The 27,913-nt window shown below is 46.1% G+C and overlaps 1 protein-coding gene across 2 annotated transcripts in view; it reads left to right on the top strand.

The window, feature by feature from the left end:
* The window catches only part of RNF144B (ring finger protein 144B), a 140,526-nt gene that overhangs the window by 30,253 nt on the left and 82,360 nt on the right, over nucleotides 1-27,913 (top strand). Inside the window, exon 3 of one of the 2 annotated variants that reach the window (XM_014606740.3) lies at nucleotides 24,720-24,798. The exons of the other annotated variant lie outside the window; for it this stretch is intronic. The gene's annotated coding sequence lies outside the window, so the exon portion shown is untranslated. The remainder of the gene's footprint in view (nucleotides 1-24,719; nucleotides 24,799-27,913) is intronic. 2 annotated transcript variants of the gene reach the window in all.

The following is a 27,913-nucleotide window of genomic DNA, read 5'->3' as shown; positions in this document are numbered from 1 at the left end:
ATTCTTGAACTACATATATAGTTTAATCTCCATAATTTACAGTGAGACTAGTTCAGTCTGCCAAACCTTCATGAAGGTTTAGTGCCAAAGCTCAAAATCTAACTCAGCCACCTTTGAACTAAAGACACAGCAAGTAGAAATTTGCCATGAGGTCATATTTGTTATGTGAAATTGCTTATTGAACTTGTATACATGGTCACTAGAGGGCTCTTCAGACTTACATAAGATACTTTTGTAGTACTTACAAATGAAATACCTAAGGCACTTTCCCTCTTACATGCTACATTCAACAACACTAGGTGATAAGCTTTACCATCTATGGCAGGGGTTGTCAGCCAGGGGTATGCATACGCCCAGGGGTACTTGAGAAAGCTCTAGGGGGTATGCATGGGTGGGCGGGGATGGAACGCCTCCATGCACCATCCTGCGACTCCCTTCCCTGCCCTGTGTCTAGCTGCCGGGGGTACACTGATCCAAAAAGGCTGAAAACCCCTGACCTATGGTGAAATATAATAACACTTTTTTGTTAATTAAATAATGCTGTTTAAATCAGGACGAGGAATGGACTGTTGTTTTACAAACAAATATATTGTTGGGATGTTAGAGATGTATCCTAATCTGACTAAATTGGGGATATTCAACCTCCAATCCATGGGCCAAATGCAGTCTGTGGAGCCATGTCATCTGGCCCACAGGGATCTCCACAGGTCTGGAACTTTGGTTCTGGGAGAGCAGAGGCCATTAATGTGGTACCCTTCCCTGCTGTCAAATTACCAAACCCCGAGCCCTGCCCCCTTCTGTGGGGCTGGTCCATGCCCTCCTACTTCTGGAGCAGGGCCTGGCCATGCCCTCTTCCTTTTCAGGGGACCAGATTGGAACTGGGCCATGCTTTCTTTCCCCCCTGCAGGGCCAGGTCAAGCTCCTTTCCACTGCAGGGCCATGTTAGGACTGCCCCCCCCCTCCCCCCAATCCCTCAGTGTGGCCTGATGGTGCCTGCTGTGCCTGACCTGGGTGCCAGATAAGGACTACCAGCTGGCTCTGGCCCACAGACAGACCAGACACTGCTCATCCAGGCCCTCGGGCAAAAAGGTTGGGCACCAATGGACTAGATTAATCCAGTAATTTTATGTAATCTTTTGATCACCGTTCATTCAAGTTTTCTTCATGTGTCAATTTCATGCAGTTTAGGCTAAGAATTTTTCTATATCTCACTCTACTTGACTGTTTGTTTTCCTCTGTTATTTTTCTCAGACAGTAGTTGTATTTTTAATAAAGCATAGATGAGTTCTAAATCTTCATTTTCCTGCAAGATACCTAGTACATGTACAAAAGGGGGTAATGCAACTATTTTGATTTGAAGCGCTTGCCTCACTTTGCACAAGTTGTGAATAATTGTACAAGGTCCAAGGTAGTTGAGAAAGAACCTTAGTTGGGTATATCAGCGAAGCTGAGGTGCTCTACGTCAGGTTACATCAGTTGAAAATCTACTTTGCTGTGTTTATTTCAGGCTTAACTGATACTGTTGGGAGTAAAACTATAGTTAAAAGTAGTATTTAAGGAGGGAAATCAATAGGGCTAGAAAAGCTGCTGTATAAGCTTTAGAGGAACACCGTACTCATTGCCACAGTTTAAATTTTGCAGTTAGAGGGTTTTTCCATTCAACCTCTTCATGTCTTCCTTTGTAGAGTGTGTGTACATCATTTGTTCTAACATTTTTCACTGATACCGATATTCTGTAAAAATAATTTATTTTAGAGAGTGATGAGTTGAAACTAGTTATTGCAATAATTCTAAATTACATTAGTTTAAGGAGCAGTTTAAAACCCACTGCTATTTCCTGCTATCAGAAGGAGGTCTGAAAGTGTGCATGAAAGCTAATAAGACTATTATGTAAAGTCTAAGGCTGATGTATAATTTTAGGAAAAAGCTTGTGGAGTATAGTGTGAGCAGTTTAGGAGGTAGTTTATATATTTGGCTAGTGACAATGAGGAACCTAATGACACTTAAAGGACTGGTCAGGGGATAATTCTGTATTTCCTCAAATCCAAGATGGATCTTTTTTCACTATTTAGAATGGGGGAAAAGAAACCCCTTGTCCTGGATTCAAGGCTGGGAGGCTGGGGGTGACTGCTGTGGCTCTGGCCCCAACCCAGGTTCAGGGTTGGAGTTGCAGCTGTTTCCCCCCCTTTCCCACTCCCCTGCCCTCCACAACCTCTGCTGCACCACCACTGCCATCTCCCTGTTTTTCCGCCTTGCTGCTGGTTATCCTCAGTCACACCTCTGGCTCCACTTCAGCCCAGGACATGGAGTACATGATGTCTGTGGTCCCTGCCTGACCACTGGCCATGCTGCAGTGGCAGCAATAGCAACAAGCTCCAGTCCCAGCTCTGGCTCTGGCTTTGTTTCAGAGCTGGGGCTAAGGTCAGAGCTGCCGCCACCAGCACAGGTGCTACTGCCTGGATAGTGTGGGGCCATAGGTGGAGCTACGACTGAATGAAAGTGGTGGCAGGGAGGAGGAGGCAGCAGGCAGAGCCAAGTGGAGGGGGTGGGGGGCAACTTGCAGAGAGGTGCAAGCAATGTGGGGCAAGTGTTAGGGGGGCAGGCACCAGAGAGACCAGACACCATAGAGGTGAGGTGCAGGCATCATGGGAAGGGGCAGTGGCAGGAGGGGTAAGGGGTAGGGAGCCAAAGAGCATGGGTCAGGCCACTTGATTCTCCCACCGTCTGCCCTCCTACTGCCCGCCTCCTGCTACTGAGTTCCTCGCCACTGTGGTTGGGGGATGAATTTGAGACAGCCCTCCAATAATTAGATTCTATACAGGAGTAGTCAAAGGCCATATTGAAACCTACAGAGTATAGACATGACTGTATGTCTATATGAGCATGCATTTGACCTGGAAATGGCTCCATCCGTAGTCCCTCAGAAAAATGATTCCTGTTTTTGCACGCGTACATGCATGAGTGTATATATTAGTTTAGTGTCAGAATTTACTTTTCGGTGTAAATTTGGATACCCCTTTCTTGACCTGGCTGAAAATTGTCTAAATCCTACTACCATTCTTGTGGAAATATTTTGGAGCGTAGCAGTCTGACAAATGTAAAAGTACTAGCTAGTATAAAATATAAATATTGCAATATAAAAATTGGCTATCAGGGGAAAAAAAAGTGTGACTGTCAAATTATTTGCCTAGTAAAGGACTCTAGAGAGTAATCAGCAGTCCCCCCCATGAATGGTTAGACCAGGTCATGAGGTGATACCAGAATGTATCGCCTGTATCCTCAGTTTATTTAAAAATATAAATATATCACCGTGTATTTCTGTTTTTTAACTGATGCCTGTCTAGTGCGAAATGCATAACCAGTCTTGGGAACAAGAATCCAGGTGTTTCCCCTTTCATGTGGGAGTGCCATTACCAATAGGCTACCGAGTTAGGCTCTCTCTTGCTTGCTTTCCTTCTGGCCCCAGGAGTCTTGCCTTCTTAACTATTCAGTGGGCAAGCTTCAAAAGGAAGAATGGAAAGAAAACTTGTCCATACTATTCTATAGTTTGTTGGTTAGGGCACCTGGGAAGTGGAAGATGGGTTTCAAATTCCTTGGGAAGGAACTGAATCCAGGTTTCTCTGCTTAAGTGTTTTAACTTCATAGGTTATCATGGGAAAGATGGGCATTACAATTCCTGCCAAATAGTTAGGCACCTATACACAAAAACAAGAGTAGGTATTCTATAATACAAATGCACAAAGGCATCCATGTTGCAGTGTCAATTGGGTGCTTAAGAATGAGGTGTATATTCAAGTGTACACATAGTTTGCTGCTGGCCACCATTAGGAGCCACAGGACTTTAAGGAGTACTCACTCTTTGGAGGTGACTAATCCCTTATCTATGCTGCCTACCTGCTGACTTCCAGGCAACCGCCAAAAATTTGTTCCTGCATAGCAGACTGTTTCACACCCTGGACACTGGCTTTGCCTAACTGTTAGGTTTGGGCACACATGAAATAGGAATAAATGGGTAGAGCTTCTGCCTTGATGATAATTCCAGGTTTGGCAGGGAGCCCTCAGTGACAAAACCTGATCAAATTGTGGTACTGTCCTGGGCAGGGTACTTAAGATTTAGGTGCACCAAGGTCCATATGTGGACACCTACGCGAACAAAGTGGGTCTGGCTCTTAGTCCCTTTTCTGTGAACAAAGTCTGGCATTTTGCAAATGTACTTTCTATTTGTAAGTATTTGTGGAATAACTTTTAGTCTCTGTGTTGTTGTGAACTGTTCACTTTGCTTTTCGGAATTCATTATCCCTTATTAGTGCTGTATAACTGGCTAACTATTTAACATATCCCCTCCTTGATTTGAGGATTAAACCTTTTAAAGAGGAAAAATAACAAATGGAGGATAATGTGCTTTTCGTGTACAATTTCAGACTTATGAACCTATTAAAATTTTATGAAATGTTCATGAACACTTTGATGAATACACAGCAATTATCTGAATACTTGCAGGTAATAACTAGTCTAATTGTAAGAATCCTAAGAAATTAAATTAGTACTCTTATTTGTGACGATATTTTCAAATAATTTCTGTCTATTGTTTTATATGACTAACTCTATCTGATTAGGTATAACTGGAATACAAAAGACAGATGTTTTGGAAAGCTTAGTCAGTTTGATCCTTTTCAAGATTTGCTGGTGTGAACTAAAATGCACACTTTCTATTTGAAATATTTTTAAAACCATTTTTCTCGCTTGTAGGTTGTGGGTAGGACTTTAGTCTTGACTGAATGTATACTTCTTCAGGAAGAAAGTACTTTAAGTCAAATATAGGAAGAAAAAGTTTAGAATTTTTAAAGAATAAAGTTGTATGTCAAAAATGCACAGCCATATAAGAATAATCTGCTAATTGTTCTAGGATAAATAGACTATAGGCTTGGCTTGGGTCCCTTGGCCCTTCTGTTGAAATAGAATAGCTATGTAGAAGGGAATGTAAGAGTCATAGAATCACAAGGAGAATAAACCAGACAGATGTACTCTGGGTGCATCTACACATCACCGTATGGCAACATTGCTATCATTTCCTTTTGGAAGTTTCATAGATTTAATAGATTTCATAGACATTAGGGCTGGAAGGGACCTCGGAAGATCACTGAGTCCAGCCCCCCGCCTGAAGGGCAGGAAGTCAGCTGGGGTCATAGGATCTTGGCAAGATAAGCATCCAATTTACTCTTGAAGGTGTTCAATGTAGGTGCTTGAACCACCTCCAATGGCAAGCTATTCCAGACCTTGGGGGCTCGGACAGTAAAGAAATTCTTCCTTGTGTCCAGCCTGAAATGGTCTTGCAGTAGTTTATAACCGTTTGACCTTGTCATCCCTTGGGGTGCTCTGGTGAACAAACGTTCCCCCAGATACTGGTGGTCACCCTGATAAACTTACAGGTGGCCATCAGATCACCCCAGAGCCTGCACTTTTACAGGATAAAGAGCCTCATAGCTCTCAGCCTGTCATCGTAAGGTCTGTTTTCGTGACCTCTGATCATGTGCGTGGCTCCTCTCTGGACTCTCTCAAGCTTCTCAACCTCCTTTTTGAATTGTGGGGCTGAAAACTGGATGCAGTACTCCAGCTCCAGCCTCACCAAGGCCGAGTACAAGGGGAGAATGATGTCCCAGGATTTGCTTGAGAAGCATCTATGGATGCAAGCCAGCGTTTTGGTCGCTTTACTAACCGCAGCATTGCATTGCAGGCTCACATTCATCTTGTGGTCAATGATGACCCCCAAGTCTCTTTCTTCTGCAGTGCTAGCCAGCATAGCACTGCCAAGCCTATAAGGATGCTGCAGGTTTTTCCTCCCAAGGTGGAGAACCTTGCATTTTTCAGTGTTAAACACCATCAGGTTTTCGTCCACCCATTTGCTGAGCCTGTCCAGGTCAGCCTGGATCACCCTCCTGTCTTCAGGTGTGGATGCTTTGCCCCAAAGTTTGGTGTCATTGGCAAACTTGGCCAGTCTGCTTCTGACTCCAATGTCCCCATCATTAATGAAGATGTTGAACAATATGGGTCCAAGGACAGAGCCTTGGGGGACCCCACTGGTCACAGGGCACCAAGACGATTGACTTCCGTCAATTACCACCCTCTGGGTCCGACCACGGAGCCAACTTCCCAGCCAGCGGATCATGGTGGACCCAAGGCCACAATTGGCCAGTTTTGCCAAGAGGTGATCATGGGATACCAGATTGAAGGCTTTTTTGAAGTCAAGATATATGACATCAATCTCTTCTCCCTTGTCTAGGTGATAGGTCGCCTGGTCGTAAAAGGAGATGAGATTGGTCAAGCAAGACCTACCCTCAACAAACCCATGCTGGCTATCCCTCGGGATGTTGGCGTCGGCCAGTCCATTAAGGATGGCCTCTTTCATAAACTTTTCTAAGACCTTCCCGAGATAGAATTCAGGCTGATGGGCCTGTAGTTTGCCAGATCCACTTTCCTCCCTTTCTTGAAGATAGGCACTACATTGGCCTTCTTCCAGTCTTTGGGCACTACACCAAAGCACCAGGAGTTCTCAAAGATCTGTGCCAGAGACTGGGCTATGATGCTCGGCAGCTCCTTGAGTACCCTGGGGTGTAGATTGCCAGGGCCAGCCGACTTGAAGGTATCCAGCCTCTCAAGTGCTAAAGCATGGTGCATTATGGGCAGTTAGTGTTGTGCACACAGCACACGGGTAGATTTCGCTGCTATGTCGCTGTAGCAGCAAGCTATACCTGGGGAGTGTGCCACTACAGCGATGTAGCTGGCATTCACATTTAGATATATGTGATTGCTACGTTGCTGTAATGGGCCATACAGTGACATAGCACATTTCTACATCGCCATAGGGTGTCGTGTAGACATGCCCTTTGTAACCTAGGGAATGAGGCACTTGCCTTGAAGACAGTAGACCTGGATTCTGGATTCTGCTTCTAATGCTGCTAATGCAATTTATCCAGAGACTCCTTATGGCAGAATACTTAAGCAGTCCCTGAAAAAAAAATTAAAAAATGGAAAAACATGGGAAAAATCCCTTTCCCACTGCTTCCCTAACCAGGAATCTTGGTGGTATAACATGCACAAAAATTGTTGAGGAGCCTAGTGCTGTGTGTTAGTCCCACATAGATAAATGGGAAAGTAAAGAACCATGAGTGACACATTCTTCTCAAAAGCTGTACCTGTGAGTGAGCAATCTCATGATACCACAGATGTGTTTGGCTTAATTGCCAATTGTATGGGAGAATGACAAGTGTTATAAGAAGTCAGTGAATTTCATTAGGAAACTTTTGGAAATTTAAGGAAACTTACTCTTTTTATATCTAATTTATACCATTTCACCTTTTATCACTTAGGATAAATAATACTAATATTTATATTTGAGTATTTATAATACTAATATTTATATTATATTTATAATTGAGGACATGGATTAGTCTAGAACAGGGCTGTTAAACTCATCTGGCCTTGTGGGCCAGACAATATGTTTGACACCCCTGCTCTAGAAGAAAAGATACGATGTTCCATAAATGCTGGGGAAAAAAGTGAGAGAGAGACTCAGGAAGGCAACTTATATCTTGACTTTGATGCACATACTGTGCTGTGAGCAGTGTGTTCAACCTGGACCCTGATGTCTGCTAATAAAACTAGAAATAACTGTAAAAAAATTTCCAGTTATTTTCACATTTACCAGTGGAAGTGGAAAGGCTAACAGAATTCTGTGGTTTTGATATTCATCAAATCCATTGATATCTATGGGGTCATATGAGCAGCAGTGATTAGCACTAAACCTCACATACACATGCAGCTTCTCGAGGCGCTAAAGAAAAGAATGTTTGTTCTGTTTACATAGGATGTAAAGAAGGATGAAAAAGCTTCTTTATATAGATGTCTTACTAGAGTGAAATCCTGTTTTTATCCTCCCTGCAGTGCTCAGGCTGAATAACTTGACTTCATATAGGAAATCTCATGTGGGTTGAAGGAAAAAATATTGTGCTTCTCCAGCCCCCCAGCATACAGAGGAACACATCCTACAGTGTGAGTCAGGCAGTTAAGTTCCTGAGAGGTGTGAGAGTTCAGATACTCCCCTGTACTTAGCATTTTCTATTGGCTACTATTAGGAGCAAGGATCTAATTATGTATGGCTGTGGTATATACCTGTTTTCATTAATTTTGACTTACGAGTTCATGCTTATGTGAGTAGTCCCTAGCTTTGCTCCTTGGCACCATTTAAAACACAAGTGTATTCCAAACACCTCTTACTTAACAAAACATCAGTAGTATCTCTACAGCCAAAAACTCATTAAACATCTTAAACCTTCCTTGCCAGCATCCTTCTGCTAACTCTGAAGTAGGGGAGAGCAAATAAACTTTGCAACAAGTACGGATTCTGTGAGGAGTGATGGACCTCTTGCAAAGATTTCTAATATCCTCTTTCTTTCATGCAAACTTGCTTGATCTGTGGAAGACAGGATGGAAGATTTTGATCATAATACATGAGCAGTAATGTGCTGCTGGCTTTTAGACAGCAGCACTAGTGATTTTTGGATGGCTTTTTAAAGATTCCCATAAACAAACCCAATCAAAGCTTTGAGGCATAGCTTGGCGCACACTCCATAGCCATTTTTTTCTGAAGTCAGCAGTGAAAATGAACATGCTAAAATAGCTATAGATGAATAAAAGGTCATTTGTATTATATCACTGAAATGCAGGTGTTCTGATAATTTTGTAATGATGTGTTTCCTGAAAGGGATGGGTTGGTAAACAACACAGAATTGTTGCCCTTTAAAAATAGTGTATTTTTAATTGTGAACATACTTCTAAGTATGGGCATATTCTTAATGCATCTTAAAATTTTATTGCATATCTCAGTGGTAGCATAAGTCTGCTAGAGAATTTTTCATCTTTACAGTGAATAAAATTAGTGAGAACATATTCTAATATAGAGGCCCCAGGAGCTTTTTTAGGAAATTGCACTGGTCCCTTATATAATCTGTCTTGTCCATGAACATAAGCATTTTATGGACAAAAAACCTGAAAGCCCACATAGGCCCCTTGGTGACATAAAAAAGCTTACAGTTAACATAGTAAAAACATTTTTTGTATATTATGTTTCTTAAGATTTAGTGCACACACAAAAGTATATATGACTAAATATAAAATAAACTATACCCATCTGTATAAGCTGACTGTAATATAGTTAAAGGTTTCTAATGACAATATAAATCATGAGAAGGAAGATGGAGTGCTTTTGTGTGTCAGAATCCATAGAAAATACTATAGTTTTCTTTGCAGTTGTTCATAATTATTTTTTTTAATAATCTTTGTATAATAAGTGACAAATGCACCAGTTGTGAACTTTAAAATCATTTGCTATACATGGTTTCAAAGGCTCACACTTTTAAACTGGAAAAATACAGTGAAACTTGCTTGAGCTAGTGGTGTGGTGACAGAGCAACGAAAGTATCTCCCTATGGCTCTGGAGGTCTCAGATCAAGTTCTGTTCTGGATTTGTGGTAAAGGATGGTCTCACTTGACTCAGGTACAAATGGGTATCTGGGACATTCAGGCCGGGGAGCCAAAGGTGATCACACATGATGGTAGCCCCAATGCCCCCTTGTGGGCTGTTAGCTAAGAAATTGGTATGCCTGAGCAATATTAGCTCAATGAGCTATTAAAGTTGGATGGGCCTTTCTTCCTACGTATCTGATTGATCTTGTATGAATTTTTCTCTGTTGGCTCTCATAGAATCAAAGAAAAATAAGGGTGTAAGGGACCTCTGGAGGCTATCTTGTCCAGTCTCAAGCAAATCCTTGTCTAACTCTTTAGGAAAACTACCCAACCAATCCTGTCACACAACCATAAGACATAATACTCTAACCTGTAACACACAAAGCAGGGTGACATCAGTGGCTGATGTTCTGTTGCTATGAAGGATGTTAAAATACAGAGATCCAAGAAAGAGGGCCACACTCCCAAAACAGAGAAAGGCAATTCTTCTTGCCCCTCTTAGTTTGTACCAATCTGACCATGGGGTAAAATTCTTTCTTGACACCAAATGTGGCAATTATGGCAACACTGAGTAGAGAGGCAAGACCCTCTATCCAAGAGCCTCTGGGTTTAAGTTCTAGCAGGAGCCCTGGCACATCCCAGTCAAAATCCCCAGCCTTGGCTGTGGTGAACCCCCAGGGTTCCTGAGGAAGGTAAACCCTACCCCCCAGATTTGTACATGGGGTGGGGGCAGGCTGGCCGCTGCAGTCTCGAGCTCCCCACCCTGTTGCCCTCCCTCTGGGGCTTCTGCAGCCCAGTGGGCAGGACGCAGTGTAGCAGGGCAGAGTAGAGTCAACTGGGAAGCTTGTTGCCATTGTTGTGAGCTCTGTGCCACCATAGCAAGGTGCCTCCCACCTGCCTGGCAGCAGTGGGGGTGGTGGCACGGGCTTATGCCCCTTGCTGCTACCAGGCAGGTGGGAGGCACCTTGCAATGGCGGCGCAGAGCTCCCATCAGTGGCAATGAGCTTCCCTGCCTGGCCCTGCTTTACCCTGCTGCTCTGGATCCTGCCCACTGGGCTGCAGAGGACCTGGGGGAAGGGCAGCAGGGTGGGGTGCCCTGAGCCCATAGTGGGCAGCCCACATCCACCCCCACAACAGGCTCCACTTTGGCCCTGCTGCCCATTGGGGAGGGGGAGCCAGGCTCCTGCAGGCAGCAGCCAGTTCTCAGCACTGCTAGGTGGGGCAGGGGGCTGTGGACCTGGGTCTCTGGCCCTGTAGTCCTGGCAGCTGAGGGCCCCTCTGGGAGGGCTGGGGGAGCAGGGGGTTGTGGGTGGGAGTGAGGAGCACCAGCAGGGCCCAGGGGGCTGTGGGTTGGGAGTGAGGGGCAATGGCATGGGCAGTGCACTGGCATATCAGGGATGCTCAGCACCAGAAAGCAGGGCTGGGGGACAGCCGCAGCTGGGCCTGCATCCTTGTGAGCAAAGAGGGCAGGGGGAGCTCTGATTTTCCATTATAAAAAACCCCAAATCAAATGTGAAAATGTATAGGTATTTAGAATTTATTTTATTATAGTGATTGAGGCACCAGTTGGCTTCCAAATGACTTTAAAATTGTAAATACATCAATACAATATTATGTTCAACTGATACCTATATATATATATATATGTGTGTGTGTGTGTGTATACACACACACACGCATATATACATATATACAGATAGGCTACTCATGGTGCAGCCACACATAAGGCAAATGCAGTTTTGGGTTGCATCAATAAGAGCTCTAGATGCAAGACACAGGAAGTGATAGTGCCTTTTTACTCAGCATTGATTAGGCCTCATCTAGAGTATTGTGTACAGTTTTGGGCTCCACATTTTAAAAAGGACATCAAGAAGTTAGAGAGGGTCCAGTGGCAGGCAACAAAAATGACAGGGGCCTTGAAAGGCAAGCTATATGAGAAGAGGTTGAAGGAAATAGTTACGTTCAGCTTATGAAAATGGCATTTAAGAGGGTATGGGATAGTGGTCTTCAAATATCTCATTTGTATGGAAGGGCTACCATACAAATGAGGGAGAATGTCTTTTCTCTCTAGCTGCAGAGGACAGGACCAATGGCTTCAAGTTGCAATAAAATGGAGTTAGAAGGGATATGAGGAAAAACTTATTCACTATTTGAACAGTGAGGCAGTGGAGTAGACTGCCTAGGGAAGTTGTAGAATCTCCATCATTGGAAGTGTTTAAAAAGACTTTGGATAAGCACTTGTCAGGAACTATTAGTAGCTATGCCTATCCTCTACTATTTCTATGGAAATTTCCCATTCTTCTGAATATGCGAACATAAGTAGGGAACCTGGTTTTCTCTGTTAAAAAATGGAAAATTCTCTGATTTAACCCCCACCCCCCCCAACACACACACATCTGATTTAAAACCCCAAATCCATGTTTTCCATGATTAAAATGAAGTGTCACTAGACATCGTCCCTGCCCCCAGCAGCTGCCTGCTTCCAGGGCCGGCTCTGATCATGGAGCCAGGGCAGGGAGACTGCCCAAGCTCCCATGATCAGAGCTGGCCCTAGCTGCAGGTGAGTGCCGTGGGAGGGGACAAAATCTCAGCCCCCAGCTCTGATCTTGGAACTGGGGGCCAGCGCTGTCTGCTGCAGGGGCAAGGGGACATTGTCCCTGCCCCAGCTGTGGGATCAGAGCAGTGTTTAGACAGCAGGCAGCTGCCTGGGGCAGGGGTGGGCCTGGGAGGCAGCTGTCCTGGAGGTGGGACAGCTCCATCCACCACCTGGAGCCCAGGCCTGACACTGGTGCCTTCTGCCAGCTCGGGGCTGGCACTTGGGGGAGCTCCCTCAGGCTACCATATAGTAGGAGAGCAGGGCAGCAGTGTCTCTGCCCTAAACTGTTTTTGTCAGGAGCAAATTTGCTCCCAGTAGGTGCAAGTATAGATGTGCACTCAGGAAAAGCTTACTACACAGTGTTTTACTGTGTAGTAATCTTTTTGATCTTTAATTACATGTGTATTGTACCTATCCAGAAGTTCCTTGGGATGTCCTTTTTTTAGGGTCTTGGACTACTTCACAAGCTTCAGATTGGGGGCTATGTCTCCTCACCTAACTACAGATCATCCTTGGTGCCTTATTCTGAATACTGTTCATTCTGTCTGTTAACCCTTGCTCCTCTGGAACACTCCTGGGCCAATTGGAAACAAAGCAAAAACATGAAACTGTTCAGATATAGATATTTCTTTTTAAAAATAAAATAAACACATTTGTTTTTAAACAATAAAATAATGTAATGTAGTAATACTCAACCTTTGTAAAGTACTTTCCATCCAAGAATTTCTGGGTGATTTACTATTCTTAATTAAATAGGACTTACAACACACCTGTGACACAGGTGAGCCTCCATTATATATCAGTGAGAAAACTGAGACATACTGTGATGGTTGCTCAAGGTTGGGAAATTTGTGGCAAAACATAGCCAAGAACTTAAATCATCCGATCTATGCTCTTATAATTCAGCAGTTGTACATCTAGCTCCAAACCAGATGGTTTGTGTTCAAAATGTGTTGGTGTCATTTTTTATCTTTAACAAGATTGTGCAGCCTACACATTAGGGCTTTTCTAAGCCTCTGAATGATGGAAGCTGTAAGGGAAGAGGGACAGGGGATAGTTCAGTCAAGATCGGCCTTGCATGGACACTCTTTCCCTAAACATCCACTCTGTCCTCTGTGATATCAGATACTGGGCTAGAGGGGCTTGTGGTCTGGCTTGGTATCTCCTATGACACTTACATTTTATTTCTCTCAGAGAGCAGATCATCAAAGAAAATGCACTCTGCCTCTTTTTTGTTACAGTCTTACTGTAGGTGACAAAAGACATGCAAACACACTACATGTTAGCTATATGCATAAATAGCTACAAGTTTGGTCAGCAGTCTTGTGACTGTAGTTAAGATTGCAACATTATGAGATCATTTAGCTTGTTCATCATTATTGACAATACCAAATTGTTTGCTTAAGGCAATGTTGCAATGAAATCCTTGAAGCTGTGAAATGTGCAAGGGTTGTTTATTATACATATATCTTGATAGCCAAAAAGACTACATCTTTAATAAATTTTCAGGCCCAAAGAAAAAATTTATAGCTTGCAGAACCTTCTGAAGGAAGAAGCACTTTTTGTTTATTGCCACAGCATTGTGAAAAACCTTTTGATATTAAAGGTTGATTGTACCTTTATTAGCATCTATATCATTTTTTCTTGGAACTGTTCATTTGAAAGGTGAAAATGTTGAACAAGAGTCTCTGCCCTACCCTAAGCATGAGAGAGAAACTGCCGTAGTTCTCTATTTGGGGATATCCCAGCATGGGGAATTTTTAGAAGATGCAGAATGCTTGTCCTTGGTGTTCTGAAGCACTGCACACTAGTGGCTAGAGTACAAGGTATTTTTTCTATCACCATGTTGTGGATGTGGGACTGTGGCCAGCTGAAGCAATTTAGAAGAGGTTTGGCTGTTCTGATCTGCACTAATATTGGGGCTAGCCATACATCAAAAAACTATATATGGTTCCTGGAATTCTCCTTGCACCCTGTTCATTTACGCCATACTCTGCTGTATTAATGGAAAACTGACTGCAGCAGAGAATCTGATGTACCTAACAATCTTAAAACATACATTTTAGTTGCTCTCATTGCTTTATTTTTGTAACTCTCTTCCTCTTTCCAAACCCCTTGACAACAACTTTCTTAAAAAAAAGAGTCTGGACCATGGCACATTCAGACAGTCATAACTTACATCTGCAGAGTAGGCCGATGATGTGGCGTATCTGCCATAGTAAGTACTATGATTGTACCCTGACATTAGGTAATGGGGGAAACTACTTAGTGCTTGTTTGCTTAAAGAAAATGGTTGCACCGAACTAGAAGCACATACATGGCACTTCCGCTAATATGTTTTAAAGCAGCGCAATTGTGCTTCTGATTTTTCCCAGGATACCATATTTATCCAAATCCAAGATGACTTAAAATGTAAGATGACTCCCCAGTAATTAGATTCTATACATGGAAAATTAAAACAAATTTGGGGAATATTTAAGATGAGCCCCCCTAATTATTGCGGGGTCATCTTAAATATTCCTCAAACCACAGGTGGAAGGGCAGGGGAAGCAGGCAGCCTGACCCTCACACCTGACTCCCCTATTGCTTGTCCCTCCCATGCCTGTGCCCCAGCCACCTGTACCCGCCCCGACCCTTGCTGCTGCCCCATCCCCTGTCTGATCCCCCATGAACTCTGCTGCCCAATCAGCAGCACATTCTGCTGTCTCTTCCTCCCAAATTGCTGCTGCCACATCCTCTAACTCGCTTTTCCTGTTGGCAGCAGTGCATGTCAGGGTATCCAGCAGCAGAAGCAGAGTTCAAGGGATGAGGAAGCAGTGCAGGTCAGTGGATAGTGCTGCTGCCCAATCCCCCACTCGCATTAGTACCGCATCCCCTGACCTATGCTGCTGCCTATTCACTTACTTGTGCTACCACCCCATTCCGTGCCTAATCCCTGGCCCCTGGTTAACATTCACTGGACTGCTGCTGTCTCCAAGCAGTAGTGGCAGCAGCAGCCCTGGCAGCTCCGGTTATCACCGTTGGCTAAGACTAGGGCTGGAGCTGGAGCTGGAGCAGAGCTCCAGCCCTAGTATTCAAATCCAAGACAAAGTTTGTTTTCCTCCCAGCTAACAAAGGGAAAAACTTTCATCCTGGATTTGAGTAAATATGATAGTTCTAAACAGGATTTTAGTAAGTTACACTGTCAATATGTTCTGTAACAGACTAAATATTGTATATCCACTCATTTTTTGAGGAAGAGTAGGTTGCAGTCATTTACATGTGTTGATGGTTCTTTTTATTTAAGGTGTTGCATCAAACTGGTGAGTCACCAAGAATTTATGGAATTCCCATAGCAGACATATAACCTTAAGTGTTTATCAGTAAGGATGAAGGAAGTTATGTTTTATAGTTTCATAGTAGGTAGGGTTGGAAGGGACCTGAGCAGATCATCAAGTCTGACCCCCTGCCATGGGCGGGAAAGAATGCTGGGGTCAAAAGACCCCGGCAAGGTATCTATTTAGCCTCCTTTTGAAGACCCCCAGGGTAGGAGCCAGCACCACTTCCCTTGGAAGTTAGTTCCAGATCCTAGCTGCCCTGACAGTGAAGTAGTGCCTCCTGATATCTAGCCTGAATCTACTCTCAGTCATCTTATGGCCATTATTCCTCGTTACTCCCAGTAGTGCTCAGGGGAACAGGGACTCTCCCATTGCCTGCTGGTCCCCCTTGGCCAGTTTATAGATGGCCACCAGATGCCCTCTCAACCTTCTCTTGTGGAAGCTGAACAGGTTCAGGTCTTGTAGCTTCTCTTCATAGGGCCTGGCCTGCTGCCCCTCTGGACCCTCTCGATGTTGTCCACATCCCTCCTGAAGTGCGGCGCCCAGAACTGGACTCAGTACTCCAACTGGCCTGACCAATGTCACATAGAGGGGAAGGATCACCTCCTTGGACCTGCTCGTGATGCATCTGTGGATGCAGACAAGGTGCGGTTAGCCTTCCTGAGTCCCCACATTGGCGGCCCATGTTCATCTTGGAGTGTATAATGACTCCAAAATCCTTTTCTGCCTCTGAGCTGGTGAGAAGGGAGTTTCCCAGCCTGTAGGTATGCTGCTGGTTCTTTCTCCCTAGGTGCAGTACCCTGCACTTGTCAGTACTGAATCCCATCTTATTCTCATCTGCCCACCCCTGCAACCTGTCCAGATCCAATTGCAGCCTGTCCCTCCCTTCTAGCGTGCCCACTTCTCCCCACATCTTGGTGTCATCTGCGAATTTGAACAAGGTGATTTTCACCCCCTCGTCCAAGTTGCTGATGAAGATGTTGAACAGTGTGGGCCCAAGGACTGAGCCCTGGGGGACCCCACTGCCCACATCCCTCCAGGTCGAAAATGATCCTTCCACCACCACTCTCTGGATGTGGCCCTCCAGCCAATTTGCGACCCATCTGACTGTGTAGGCATTGACACCACAATCTCCTAATTTTTTAACAAGAATGGGGTGAGACACAGTGTCGAAGGCCTTTCTAAAGTCCAGAAAGACTACGTCCACTACAACACCTGCATCCAAGGATTTTGTGACCTCATCATAAAAGACCACTAGGTTGGTCTGACAGGACCTGCCTCTAATGAACCCATGTTGGTTGCCCCTAAGCATAAACTCCCCTGCTTGCCCCTTGCAGATGTGCACTTGGATAATTTTCTCAAAGAGTTTATTTTCAAAGAGTTTCAGTTCCCTTTCTTGGTCTTTTTACTTAAAGGGGAGAAGTGTCTGTCTTTTTGCAAAGACAATAATAAGTGATGGAGGAGAATCAAAAGGCATTACAGCTTCTCACCTCCAATTTTCTTACACAAAGTAATGAAGTGTCATAGTGTACACCATTACTTATGCTTTACTTCCCTTTAAACCTGGATGAAATAATCCAGTGCAGTAACCAGTGCCTTTCTGTGGTTCTTTTGTGATTAAAAGCCTGACTGGAAAAGGTTTAAAAAAATAAAAGGACAGGTGTTTGTTAATGTGCGATTTTTACATTGCTAAAATAGGGAGTTTAGAAGATGAGTAGTAGTTTGCTGAGCTATTTACAGAGTCCAGGACTAGATTGCCTGCTGTACCACAGGAGCTGGCTTATATCCCCCAGAAGCACCAGTCACATGTTTCCCAAACCCACACAGGGGTCCTCCTTAGTCTTAATCAGCTTCCTTCTCCTGCACTTCAGTCCCTACATAACTACCTATCTGGAGCTTCGCCCTATTGCAATTCAGCTTGCTCCCAAGTAGTCATCTGTACGTTCCCGTCTTTCTGTGGCCACCACTACTTGCTCTCTGGCTGCGAGCTCTGCTCCAGCTGCCTATAGATTACAGCCCTACTGTCCTGCCCTTTCTTTCTCTAAGTAGCAGGAGTTATGGGACCTTATTACATATCATCATTGTTATTATTATTATCATTATTATTCAGAGGCATAATAGGGCAGTGGTGGCACATGAGGCAGCAGCCAATTCTACTGGTGGCTACTTTTTGTGCCTCCTCTAAGACCCCTGGCTGATGTTACACTTATCATGTGATTAACACATTAGTTGTATGATAAATTATAACATACTACATTACACGTACAAGCAATTTATGGTCAGATAAAGTGGCAAACTAGCCACAAAGATATTCCAGTCTTTGTGGTTGGCTTGTATTCCACTTTATATGGAACATGTGGCTGTGCGGGACGGGCCCCGATCCTGCCCTTGTCGCCATGCGCGGCAGTGATTCCGATCCCATTCTGGCCGCCATGGGCAAGCCGGGGGCGAACCGGGGTCGTACCGGACTTGTCTTCGGTGCAACGCGGGCTGTGGCCAGCAGCCCAGGCACGTGGGGTGGGAGAGAACCGTGGGGCGGTTTAGCGCACGCGAGTTAGAATTAGTTACGGAGGCGTAATGGTTGATTGAAAAGATTGTTTACTTACACCCAAAGATGACATTGGTGTAGGCTGGACAAGTTTCCAGGCACAGCTCCCGCTTGAACCCTCGTTGGAAGACTCTGATAAATCGATTGCTCCCACAGAGTTTGCTAGGCTCCGCAGGTCCGGCTAAGTTGGGTTTGAAAAGTTTCCCTGGAGTTATTCAGGCTCCGCGGGTCCGATAAGTTTTCCCCGGAGTTTGCTAGGCTCCGTGGGGTCCGAAGTTACAGGAAAGGGATACGTCTAGGATTGCGCTCGGCGACGGGGAGAGGTGAGAAGCGAAAGCTCCGTAGGCTCGGTTCTATTGTCTCTATTGCCTGCTTAGGGGAGGCGTGCCGGGTCCGCGAGGGTCCGCAGCGCTTGGAGATCTTCACACAGAATCTCTCTCTCTTCCTCCCTCCTCTGGCTTGGGCGGAAACTACCCAAGCCTTATGTACGGCTAGCAAGCCAATCGCTAGCCGCCACGTGTGCCTAAATTAGGAATCGGCCAATAACATGGCGCGGATCCTAATACAAATGGTGGGAACTTCTTTACAACGTGTATCAACAGTGCAAGAAAGAGATGCACACTGCAAAGAAGCTGCAATCCGGCGGGAAATCCCCCGCTGCACCAGAGTTCTCTAGCAGCAGAGAACTCTACCGTGCAAAGAAAGCGACAAATTTGGCGGGAAATAATTTAGCGGTGCCGAAGCGCGCACACAGACAAAAAATCACAACTTTGGGTTGTGACATCCCCCCTTGCTGAGAGCATAGCTAAATTATGCCATACTCTTTTGAGCAATCTAGAATTTGTTGTGATCGTCCAATGAGTAAACAAGCCATCAAACAAATACACAAACATAAAATTTGCTGTCCTAGGATCAAGTTACATAACAATCAAGAAATAATAACCAACACAAACACATAATCTGATTCATGACAAAAATTGCACGATCAGGGTTTCAGTGGGCGTCGTGACACAGTCGTACGTCAAGCCCTCACTTTTTTCGGTGATGTTATCCCTCTCAGGGCTCCTCCTCGCCACACACTCTGAATTCCGGATCTGTAAACAGAAAACTCTCAAAACAGATTAATGATCTGATTCAACAAACTTAAACGATTTTAAACGATTCCTATGGCTTAATTAGACGAAATCGTCGAAGATTCATCATCTGGTTCTTCTAAATAACGGAAACCTAACTCATAAGCTAACTGCCATTGACCTGCGTCCCCCAAAATCCGAAGCTGCCGCTTGTTGAGACCGGAATGCTGTAGGAGAAATCCAAACATGTATCACTCCTCTAGGGTTCTTGGTGGCAGCGGTGGGAGATCAGATCCATGTCGTCTGGTGCCTTGAGGCCTAGTCGGGTGTTGACAGTCCTGATCATAAGACAATCTTGGTTCCATCAGGATACGCAGTCTTGGCAATTGACAAAGAAGATTACTCACGGGTTGATTTACCATTGGACTGAACAGAATTCGAAGAACGACGATATTCTTTTGTCCGTAGATCTCGAGACAACTGTCTACACTGTGAGAAGTTAGTGGAATGGTTCCAGGATCTCGCAAGTGACGGTGAGGCCATGGTCTTATTCGCTGGAGTGATGTTAATCCTAGCGCACATGCTCTCGGGTTCCAAACACAATACGAGACACCAATCATTGCCAGCATAAGATGATCTGCGCCGGTATATTCGGGCCGTCCTGCATGCCACACGTGGGCTTTTTGACTAAGTCCTGCGACAAGCGCTGGCAGTGGAATAGGCCAGTGAGTATTACATGTTATAATGTCGGTGACATGTCCTCTACTCCACGAAGCTTGTCTGACTAAGAAGCTTGCTTCTTCTTGGTTTAGCAGGTCGGATCCAAGTTCAATGACTAAACGTCCTAACCATACAGCTAGAGTCTCTTCAGGTTGAATTTTTAATGCTCTACATAAATCCTGCAACTCAGTTCTGGTGCGAGCATAATAAGTAGTAGCAACTCGATTAGTCGTTGTTGTAGAACAAGCTGCTCCTTCGGGAGATGATGCTGTCATAGGCTGAACTGCTGCCGCTGGGGTCACTGCTGCTGTTGCTGCTTCAGGCAGGAGGGGCGGATGCTCCCCTCCGCTTGACTCTCTCCTTCGTCAGCAGCAAGGCGTGGTTGGCCGAGACGCCGCTGCGTCACTAGGCAGCGTTGCCGGCGACGACGCTGCGTCGATGGACGGAGTCGCTGACCGAACTCTCGCGGGTTTGTTAGAAGCTCCACCCTTCTTTTCCGGTTCTTCCACGTGGTCTCCCTCTTGTCCGGCGCCATCTTGGACTGGCGTTTCAGGCTCTTTTTTCTCAGCCGCTTCTTTGACTGATCGGATCGCCATCTGCAGCTGGGCTTTCAAACTTAAATTCTTTTGCATTAGATTCATTATAGTATGAATAGTTGCACTACCTTCTCCCCCCTCGTCGTACCGCAAGGCCACTCTTTCGTCTGTGGGGCATTCCTCTGTCTCTAGATCTTCGCGGAGCTCAGATGGGAGCTTGCGACCCTGTAATCTAGCCATTATCATCCCTGGGGGGAACGAGCCGATGGGCTCCGGTTCTTTACTCTCCTGAGCATATCGTAGGCATTGGGCACGCTCCCGGGTGAAAGTTGGGTTCGTTTCGCCCGCCGAGTTGGGTTCAGCGAGGGACACAGTATCGAGGGGCCTAAACAGGACCTGCTCATCTCTTATTATACACCCGAACGCCGCAGGGAGCAAGTACACTTCCCTTTCTTTAGGGGTTCCGTCTTCAGATATTCCCTCTTCTCCCTTTAGCGACAAACGGCCGCTTACAAATCTTTCACCCGTTCCGCCCACCTGGTGGTAAGCAATATGGATCTCTAATTCTTCAAAGCTTTTCACTTGGCGTTGGTTATTGCGCCAAGGGCAATTCCTAACCAATTCTAACTCTAGCGTGCTCTCTCTTAATTCCGTCTGAGTTGTTATGTGCGCATTCTCTCCCGATCTCAATCGCATCCTCGTCGCCATGTGCGGGCTGGGCCCCGATCCTGCCCTCGTCGCCATGCGCGGTGGTGATTCCGATCCCATTCTGGCCGCCATGGGCAAGCCGGGGGCGAACCGGGATCGTACCGGACTCGTCTTCGGTGCACGCGGGCTGTGGCCAGCAGCCCGGGCACGCGGGGTGGGAGAGAACCGCGGGGCGGTTTAGCGCACGCGAGTTAGAATTAGTTACGGAGGCGTAATGGTTGATTGAAAAGATTGTTTACTTACACCCAAAGATGACATTGGTGTAGGCTGGACAAGTTTCCAGGCACAGCTCCTGCTTGAACCCTCGTTGGAAGACTCTGATAAATCGATTGCTCCCACAGAGTTTGCTAGGCTCCGCAGGTCCGACTAAGTTGGGTTTGAAAAGTTTCCCTGGAATTATTCAGGCTCCGCGGGTCCGATAAGTTTTCCCCAAAGTTTGCTAGGCTCCGCGGGGTCTGAAGTTACAGGAAAGGGATACGTCTAGGATTGCGCTCGGCGACGGGGAGAGGTGAGAAGCGAAAGCTCCGTAGGCTCGGTTCTATTGCCTCTATTGCCTGCTTAGGGGAGGCGCGCCGGGTCCGCGAGGGTCCGCAGTGCTTGGAGATCTTCACACAGAATCTCTCTCTCTTCCTCTCTCCTCCGGCTTGGGCGGAAACTACCCAAGCTTTATGTACGGCTAGCAAGCCAATCGCTAGCTGCCACGTGTGCCTAAATTAGGAATCGGCCAATAACATGGCGCGGATCCTAATACAAATGGTGGGAACTTCTTTACAACGTGTATCACTACGGTGCAAGAAAGAGATGCACACTGCAAAGAAGCTGCAATCCGGCGGGAAATCCCCCGCTGCACCAGAGTTCTCTAGCAGCAGAGAACTCTACCGTGTAAAGAAAGCGACAAATTTGGCAGGAAATAATTTAGCGGTGCCGAAGCGCGCACACAGACAAAAAATCACAACTTTGGGTTGTGACAGTGGCATGTGTCCTAGACTTGGGGATGGTGGGGACCAGGTTGGGGGAGTCCTCAGGGCTGGAATAAGATGCCCCATTCCCAATCCTTGGGATTGGGCAGGGACAGCCCTAGGTCATGATTCAGGCAGTTGGCTTGAGCTTCAAGTTGTAAGGATTAGGGGGAAGGCAACCCCAGGCTCTAGGACAGCTCTTCTTGTCCAATCCCTAGGATCAAGCAAGGAGAAGCCCCAGATCCCAAATCAGGACCCAGGGCTGCCCCCTGCCTAATCCAGATTATCAGCCTCCCGTAGTGCCCTTTGAAGGCCTAGGTACGGGGAGCCTGATGCCAGGCTTCCTGTATATCAGCAGTCATGGGATTGATCCATGGAATTATATCACTGATCTCAAAAACTGCACAGCCTGTCATGCACTTCTGAGGCATAAAATTCCTCAGATCCCAGTTGCACACATGAACATGCAATGTGTGCAATTGCATATATTAACATCTGCTAGGGGCCTAAATTAGCTCCCAGAGCTGGTGTTCCAGTCACCACCTCCCAAATCCTCCTTCCTCGGCCTTTAGTTACACTACTCTTGTTGTTATTATTATTAGCATCTTTTTTTGAATATTTTCATTCTTTTTAAAATGTTGAAATATTCTCTTTCTCTTCCTCTTTTAAACTATTTCTGGTTGTTTTGCTCTTGGATGCAGAAAAATATTATGTGCAAGGTTTTCTCTTTGTTTTTTCTCAAACTGTTCTAATATCTGAATTAAATTAAATTACCAAATTTATTTTTTCCTTCTGCTATTATGAAACTTTTCCAAACAAAGCCAATGAACCTAACAAACCAAAAACTGGACAAAAAAAACAGATCCCTCAGACATCACTGGTTTTATTGTTTTCAAGGGTAAAAGGAAGAAGTAAGGAGGAGGGGAAAGGACATGGGAGACTGGTGCTGCCTTAGTCAGGGGGTCATGTGCCCCCCCTGCGAGTGATCCTGCCGACCAGGGGGGGAGGGGGTCCCTTGATGGCTGATCTCGCTGCCTAGGGGGGCAGCGATTTCACTGCCCGGGGAACCCCTGTGGCCGATCCTGCACTGATCGCTGCAGCCAATTGCTGCAGCTGCTTATGGGAGTGACTGTGGCTGCATCTGGAAGTGGCTGCAGTGATTGGTTGGTTACCTGCCCCCCCAGCCCATTGCCTAAGTGGCAAACATGGCCTGTCAGGGGTTACACCAGTGCTCTCAGGGATGCATGTACACCCCCTTGTACCCCCTATGCATCGCCACTGGGAGAGGAAAACCTAGGAATACCTTTAAAAAAATTCTCATGAACATTGAAAATAACATTTGAAATACTATTTCTGATCCCTGCTCTGAGGACAGCTCATGCATTTTACAGGACAGGCCCCCACACTTCCCCTTTTGAAACAGCTCCAAAGGTATGTGTGTCCATACCCTTAGCACGTGAATTATTTGCATTGCCCTTTTGAGATACATACCTGTCTCCATGTACTATGTAGGAGTCTAGACACCAAACTCAAGGCTTTGGATTCCACTGTGTTGGATAGGCACCAAAAGGTTAGGCATTGGAGCACCAGACCTACAGACATCTAAATCCTTTATTAGATCTGGCATTTCGTGAGCAGCCAGTAGTGCTGTGTGAAACTTTGGCAGCCGTTTTGTTTTGGAGGTGTTTTGACCTGTTTTGGTGCCTGAAACACCGAATCCAAAATGAAACGGAAGGCTCCGAAACATCTCTGAAATGAAACCACCCAAAACGTTTTGGAAAATTTCAGAAAATTTTTAGAGTTTTGGAGTCAGGCTTTCAGGGAAACAGAAATTAAGAAGAGGGAGGGGGAAGAGCAGGGGAAGAACTGCTCTGATATTGATATCTGTAGCTGGCCATTGTCTGCGATCTGTCCCTGAGGTCCCTTCCACTTCCAGTGCTCTGGGGGAGGGACAGCAGCCAGCTGTTATCCTGCGTGCAGATCGGGGGGCCTGCATCCCCTGGGAGAAGTCTGGCACAGCTCCACAGCCCTCCCAGAGGGTGTGGGCCCCTGGATCTGCATGCAGGGTGACAGCATGCTGCCGAGGCCGGCTGGGGTCAGAGCCAGCACCGGAGTGTGCTTGGCGCAGCCTGCACCAAGCTCTGGAAAGAACCCAGTGCTGGCGCTGGCCCCAGCCACCAGTGGCAGCCTGCTGTCATCCTGCACACAGAACCAGGGGCCTGCACCTCCTGGGAGGAGTCTGGCAGAGCCCCGCAGCACTCCCAGGGGGAACGGGTCCCTGGATCTGCATGTGGGATGACAGCATGCTGCCACTGCCAGCAAGTGATATGAGTTTCGCTTTGAACAGTTTGAGGTTCAGTTTCACAGAAACCCATGTACCTATCTCCTTGACACTTGGCAGACTTCATGCCCTCAGAAGGGGCTACCATCTCTGCAATTTCCATCTGAATCAGGCAAGAAATGACAAAGTTATAGGCATTTTAGTGATTCCCCCGCTATAGCCTATCGTTGAACCACCAAAACAGCGTCGAAACTCTGAAACAGATTCAGCCAAATTGAAATGGAACAGTGATCCAAAGCACCAAAATTAATCATCGTTCCTCTGAAATGGCCATGTCTGAAACCAAATCGAAACAGCCATTTCACATAGCCCTATTAGCCAGTGATCTAAGGCCAAATAAGGGGGAAATGCTAGTCATTTACCTGTAGCTGGAATTCATTTAATATATTGCCTCTGCAGATTCACCTTTGGAGTCATGTAACTTGGCCACATGGAGCTGAAAGCTGTGAAATATCTACAGGCAGAGGCTGTGTTCCAGGTCTGTACAGTTTGGTGTAAGAGACAGTTCTCTGTAGAAGTTAATTTGTTGCTAAATCATATCCAGGGGTACATTCCTAATGTGTGTTTGTGAAATACACATTAACTTATACATACATTGATGAGAGTTGGGCTTACGTGAGCCCTGAATCATACTTTTCTTCACTGCTTACCTTTCTGCTCCCTGCCCTGTGCTCCCTGCCTAAACTGCTGCTCTGCTTTCTGTTCTCTCCCCAGTCTGTTTCATGCCACACACAGTGGCTGCCCACGCTATGTATGGCATCTCTGCTGCAGTTGGCCAAAGTCAGCATGGATTTTCACAAATGAAATTGTGCTTCATGAATAGATTAATTACCTTGCCACTTCTTCAATGATAGCAGACAGGGGTGAAGTATAAGAGGTTATTTGTTTGAACTTGAGTGGTACTTGAACTAGAAAAGAAATTGTGTTGTTATACTTCCTGCTCTTCTACCCTACTGGACATCATGTAACCTAAATATTCCTCCTTCTCTACCCATCTCTCTGAGTAGAGCTTAAGGAACCTCCCTCTACCCAGTAGGACAGATGTGAACTTACAGAATTCTGCTAAGATACCTTTTTATTTTTGGTGGACTCCAATGGAACTTGAATATAACGAATGCTGTCATAGCTAGACACCACTTAGCATGAAGTGAAAGCCCTAAATAGCTTCAGAGTAATTCAGAGTCCTCATGCTGCTTGTGGCAAAAAAATTACTCTAGTTATTTTGAATTTTGACTGTGCTAATTTTAGGAATGTAGCATTTAACACCCACCTACAAGGTGGTAGGTGTTCAAGTGCCTCATTCGAAGATTATCATAATCTCTGTCACTTCTGCTGTAAGCAGGGAAGAGGAAGGGGTGCCACCACTCACTACCCACCAGGAGTATTAAGAAATCTTGGTTTTTTTTGTATTTATGCTCAATGGAGAGTGAAGGGCAGTCTTCTTGCACCTCTTCTCATCATAATGAAATAGAGGGGAAACTGGAGTGGGGTAAGGAGGATTGAGAGAAAGGGGAATTGAAAGAAAGAGACAAAATGAGGAATCAAATGAGAAGAGCTAATCCTGAATTTTAGCCCAGGGTGCAAACTTGGTCCTGATATTTCAGTGTAAATTCTTGTAGGGAATTTATCATTTAAGGAGCTCCTCAAAACATGGCAGCTATGGTCAATAGGAAAGACCTTGTTACATAGTAATTTTGGGCAGCTCCTGGAGCTCTTAACACCTAGACTGTTTTCACATTAACATCTGAAACTGGTTTTAAGCACTTGTTATACTGCTCAAAGTTATGCCATTCCAGGGCAGGATTATTTATGATCCATGTTATCCAGCTTGTGTTACACTAAAGTGTAGCCACTCTAGGCTACACCTTAGTGTAAATACATGATCTGGTCCTCTTCTCCCGCTAGTTTGGATTAGGCCCGCTGCTGCTTCCCCCTCGACCTCACCAGCACTCCAGATCCCTGCTCATTGCCTCCCTGTCCCCTCCTTACATGTGGCTGCCCAGGCTGTCAGTCCTAGGGGAGCAGACAGGGAAGGGTTAATATGCCTGTCTGGGTACCATTGCTGGGGTGGGACTGACAGCCCAGGCAGCCATAAGTAAGCTGGGGGAGGGAGTGAGGGGGAGCTCTGGGGGTAGGGGAGCAGAGGGAACCCCAAGGGGCAGGGGGGAGTAGAGGGAAAATTTGAAATGTGGGAGGGGATTCTTACCTCTCAGTCCTCCAGGCCTCTGTTGGCCTGAATGTGTGACTTATACAAACTTGAGGTACCACTAACACCCATCAACATCTGTGCAGCTCAGTGTAAGGTGTAACAAGGCCCCAAGTTAATCAAATATTAGGTTCCTTTTGTGAACTGAATAGTAAAGGATAAGCATCATTTGTATGTCAGTCAAAGATTTGTTACATGCCTACAGCCTGGTCCTACACCATTGAAATCAGGAAGACATCCTAACACTAGCTTTAATTGGTGTAGAATCAGGCTTTTAATCTCTATGTACTATCAGCTGTTCACTTATCCCCCTTTCTCCCCCAAGATACTAGCTTGCATTTGAATATTCAGAACAACAAGGTCTAGGCCAGAATGTATTGTCAAGCTCCCTCTACATCAGGGGCGGGCAAAGTCTGACCTGTGGGCTGTATCTGGCTGGCAGTGGACTCCATTTCCCAGCAGTCCCTGCCCGCATGACTAGGGCCAGTTTCCATGGAGACCCTGGCAGCAGCTGAGCTGTGATAGCATGAGGCCAGGGTTTCCATGGAGACTCATCCAGCCCCAGCAACACTGGCAGGCAGCAGCAGCACCAACCTCTTCCTAGTGGGGGTGGTGAGGAAGGACTGTGCTGTGGGTGGAAGCAGGGCAGGGCAGGCTCAGCTGTCACTGTCTGTTTAGGGTGGGCAGCAGTGGTGGCAGGGGTGGCACTGGGAGGGGTGGCTACAGGAGGCTATGAGGAATTTTGGGGTGGCTATGGCTCCCCCAAGTCCCCCTCTAGTGCCATCCCTGCTGGCAGGGTACGGGACAGTGCGCAGAGCTACTTTGCAGGTGGGCTGGGATCTTGTGGCAGTGACGTGGTCTGGAACTAGGGCAGAGCTGTGATCTGCAGCCTGCATGCTCTGGGTGGGTGAGCGCAGGCAGCGGATTGCTTCTCTGCCCTGGTTCTGGATTATGCTGTCACTGCTACAAGGAGCCTGGGCAGAGCTGTGATCTGCTGCCTGCACACCGCTGCCCAGAGCATGCAGGCTGAAGATTACGACTCTGCCCCAGCTCTGCACCACACTTTCACCACCACGAGAGCCCAGCCTGACTCTGGAGCCACTCTGTGCCCTGCCTACATGCACTGTCAGAGCTGCTGGGGCTGGGGGTGGTCTCCATGGAAACCCTGACCCTGTGCTATCACAGTGCAGCTGCTGCTGGGGTCTCCATGGAAGTTGGCCCCAGCTGGGAAATGGAGACTGGCTGCTAACTGGATCTGCCATTTTGCCCACCCATGCTCTACATCTTAGCTGTCTTCTGAATGGCAGATCAGGGCTCACAAGACACAGAGGAAACTAAAACTTTCTCTGAAACTGACTCAATTTAGAATAAAGCTGTAATAGAATAC

The sequence above is a fragment of the Alligator mississippiensis genome, chromosome 3 (assembly GCF_030867095.1).
Source record: "Alligator mississippiensis isolate rAllMis1 chromosome 3, rAllMis1, whole genome shotgun sequence".
NCBI classification, from domain to species: domain Eukaryota; kingdom Metazoa; phylum Chordata; order Crocodylia; family Alligatoridae; genus Alligator; species Alligator mississippiensis.
The sequence above is the reverse complement of the archived record's forward strand: the minus strand, read 5'-3'. Positions and strand labels throughout refer to the sequence as shown.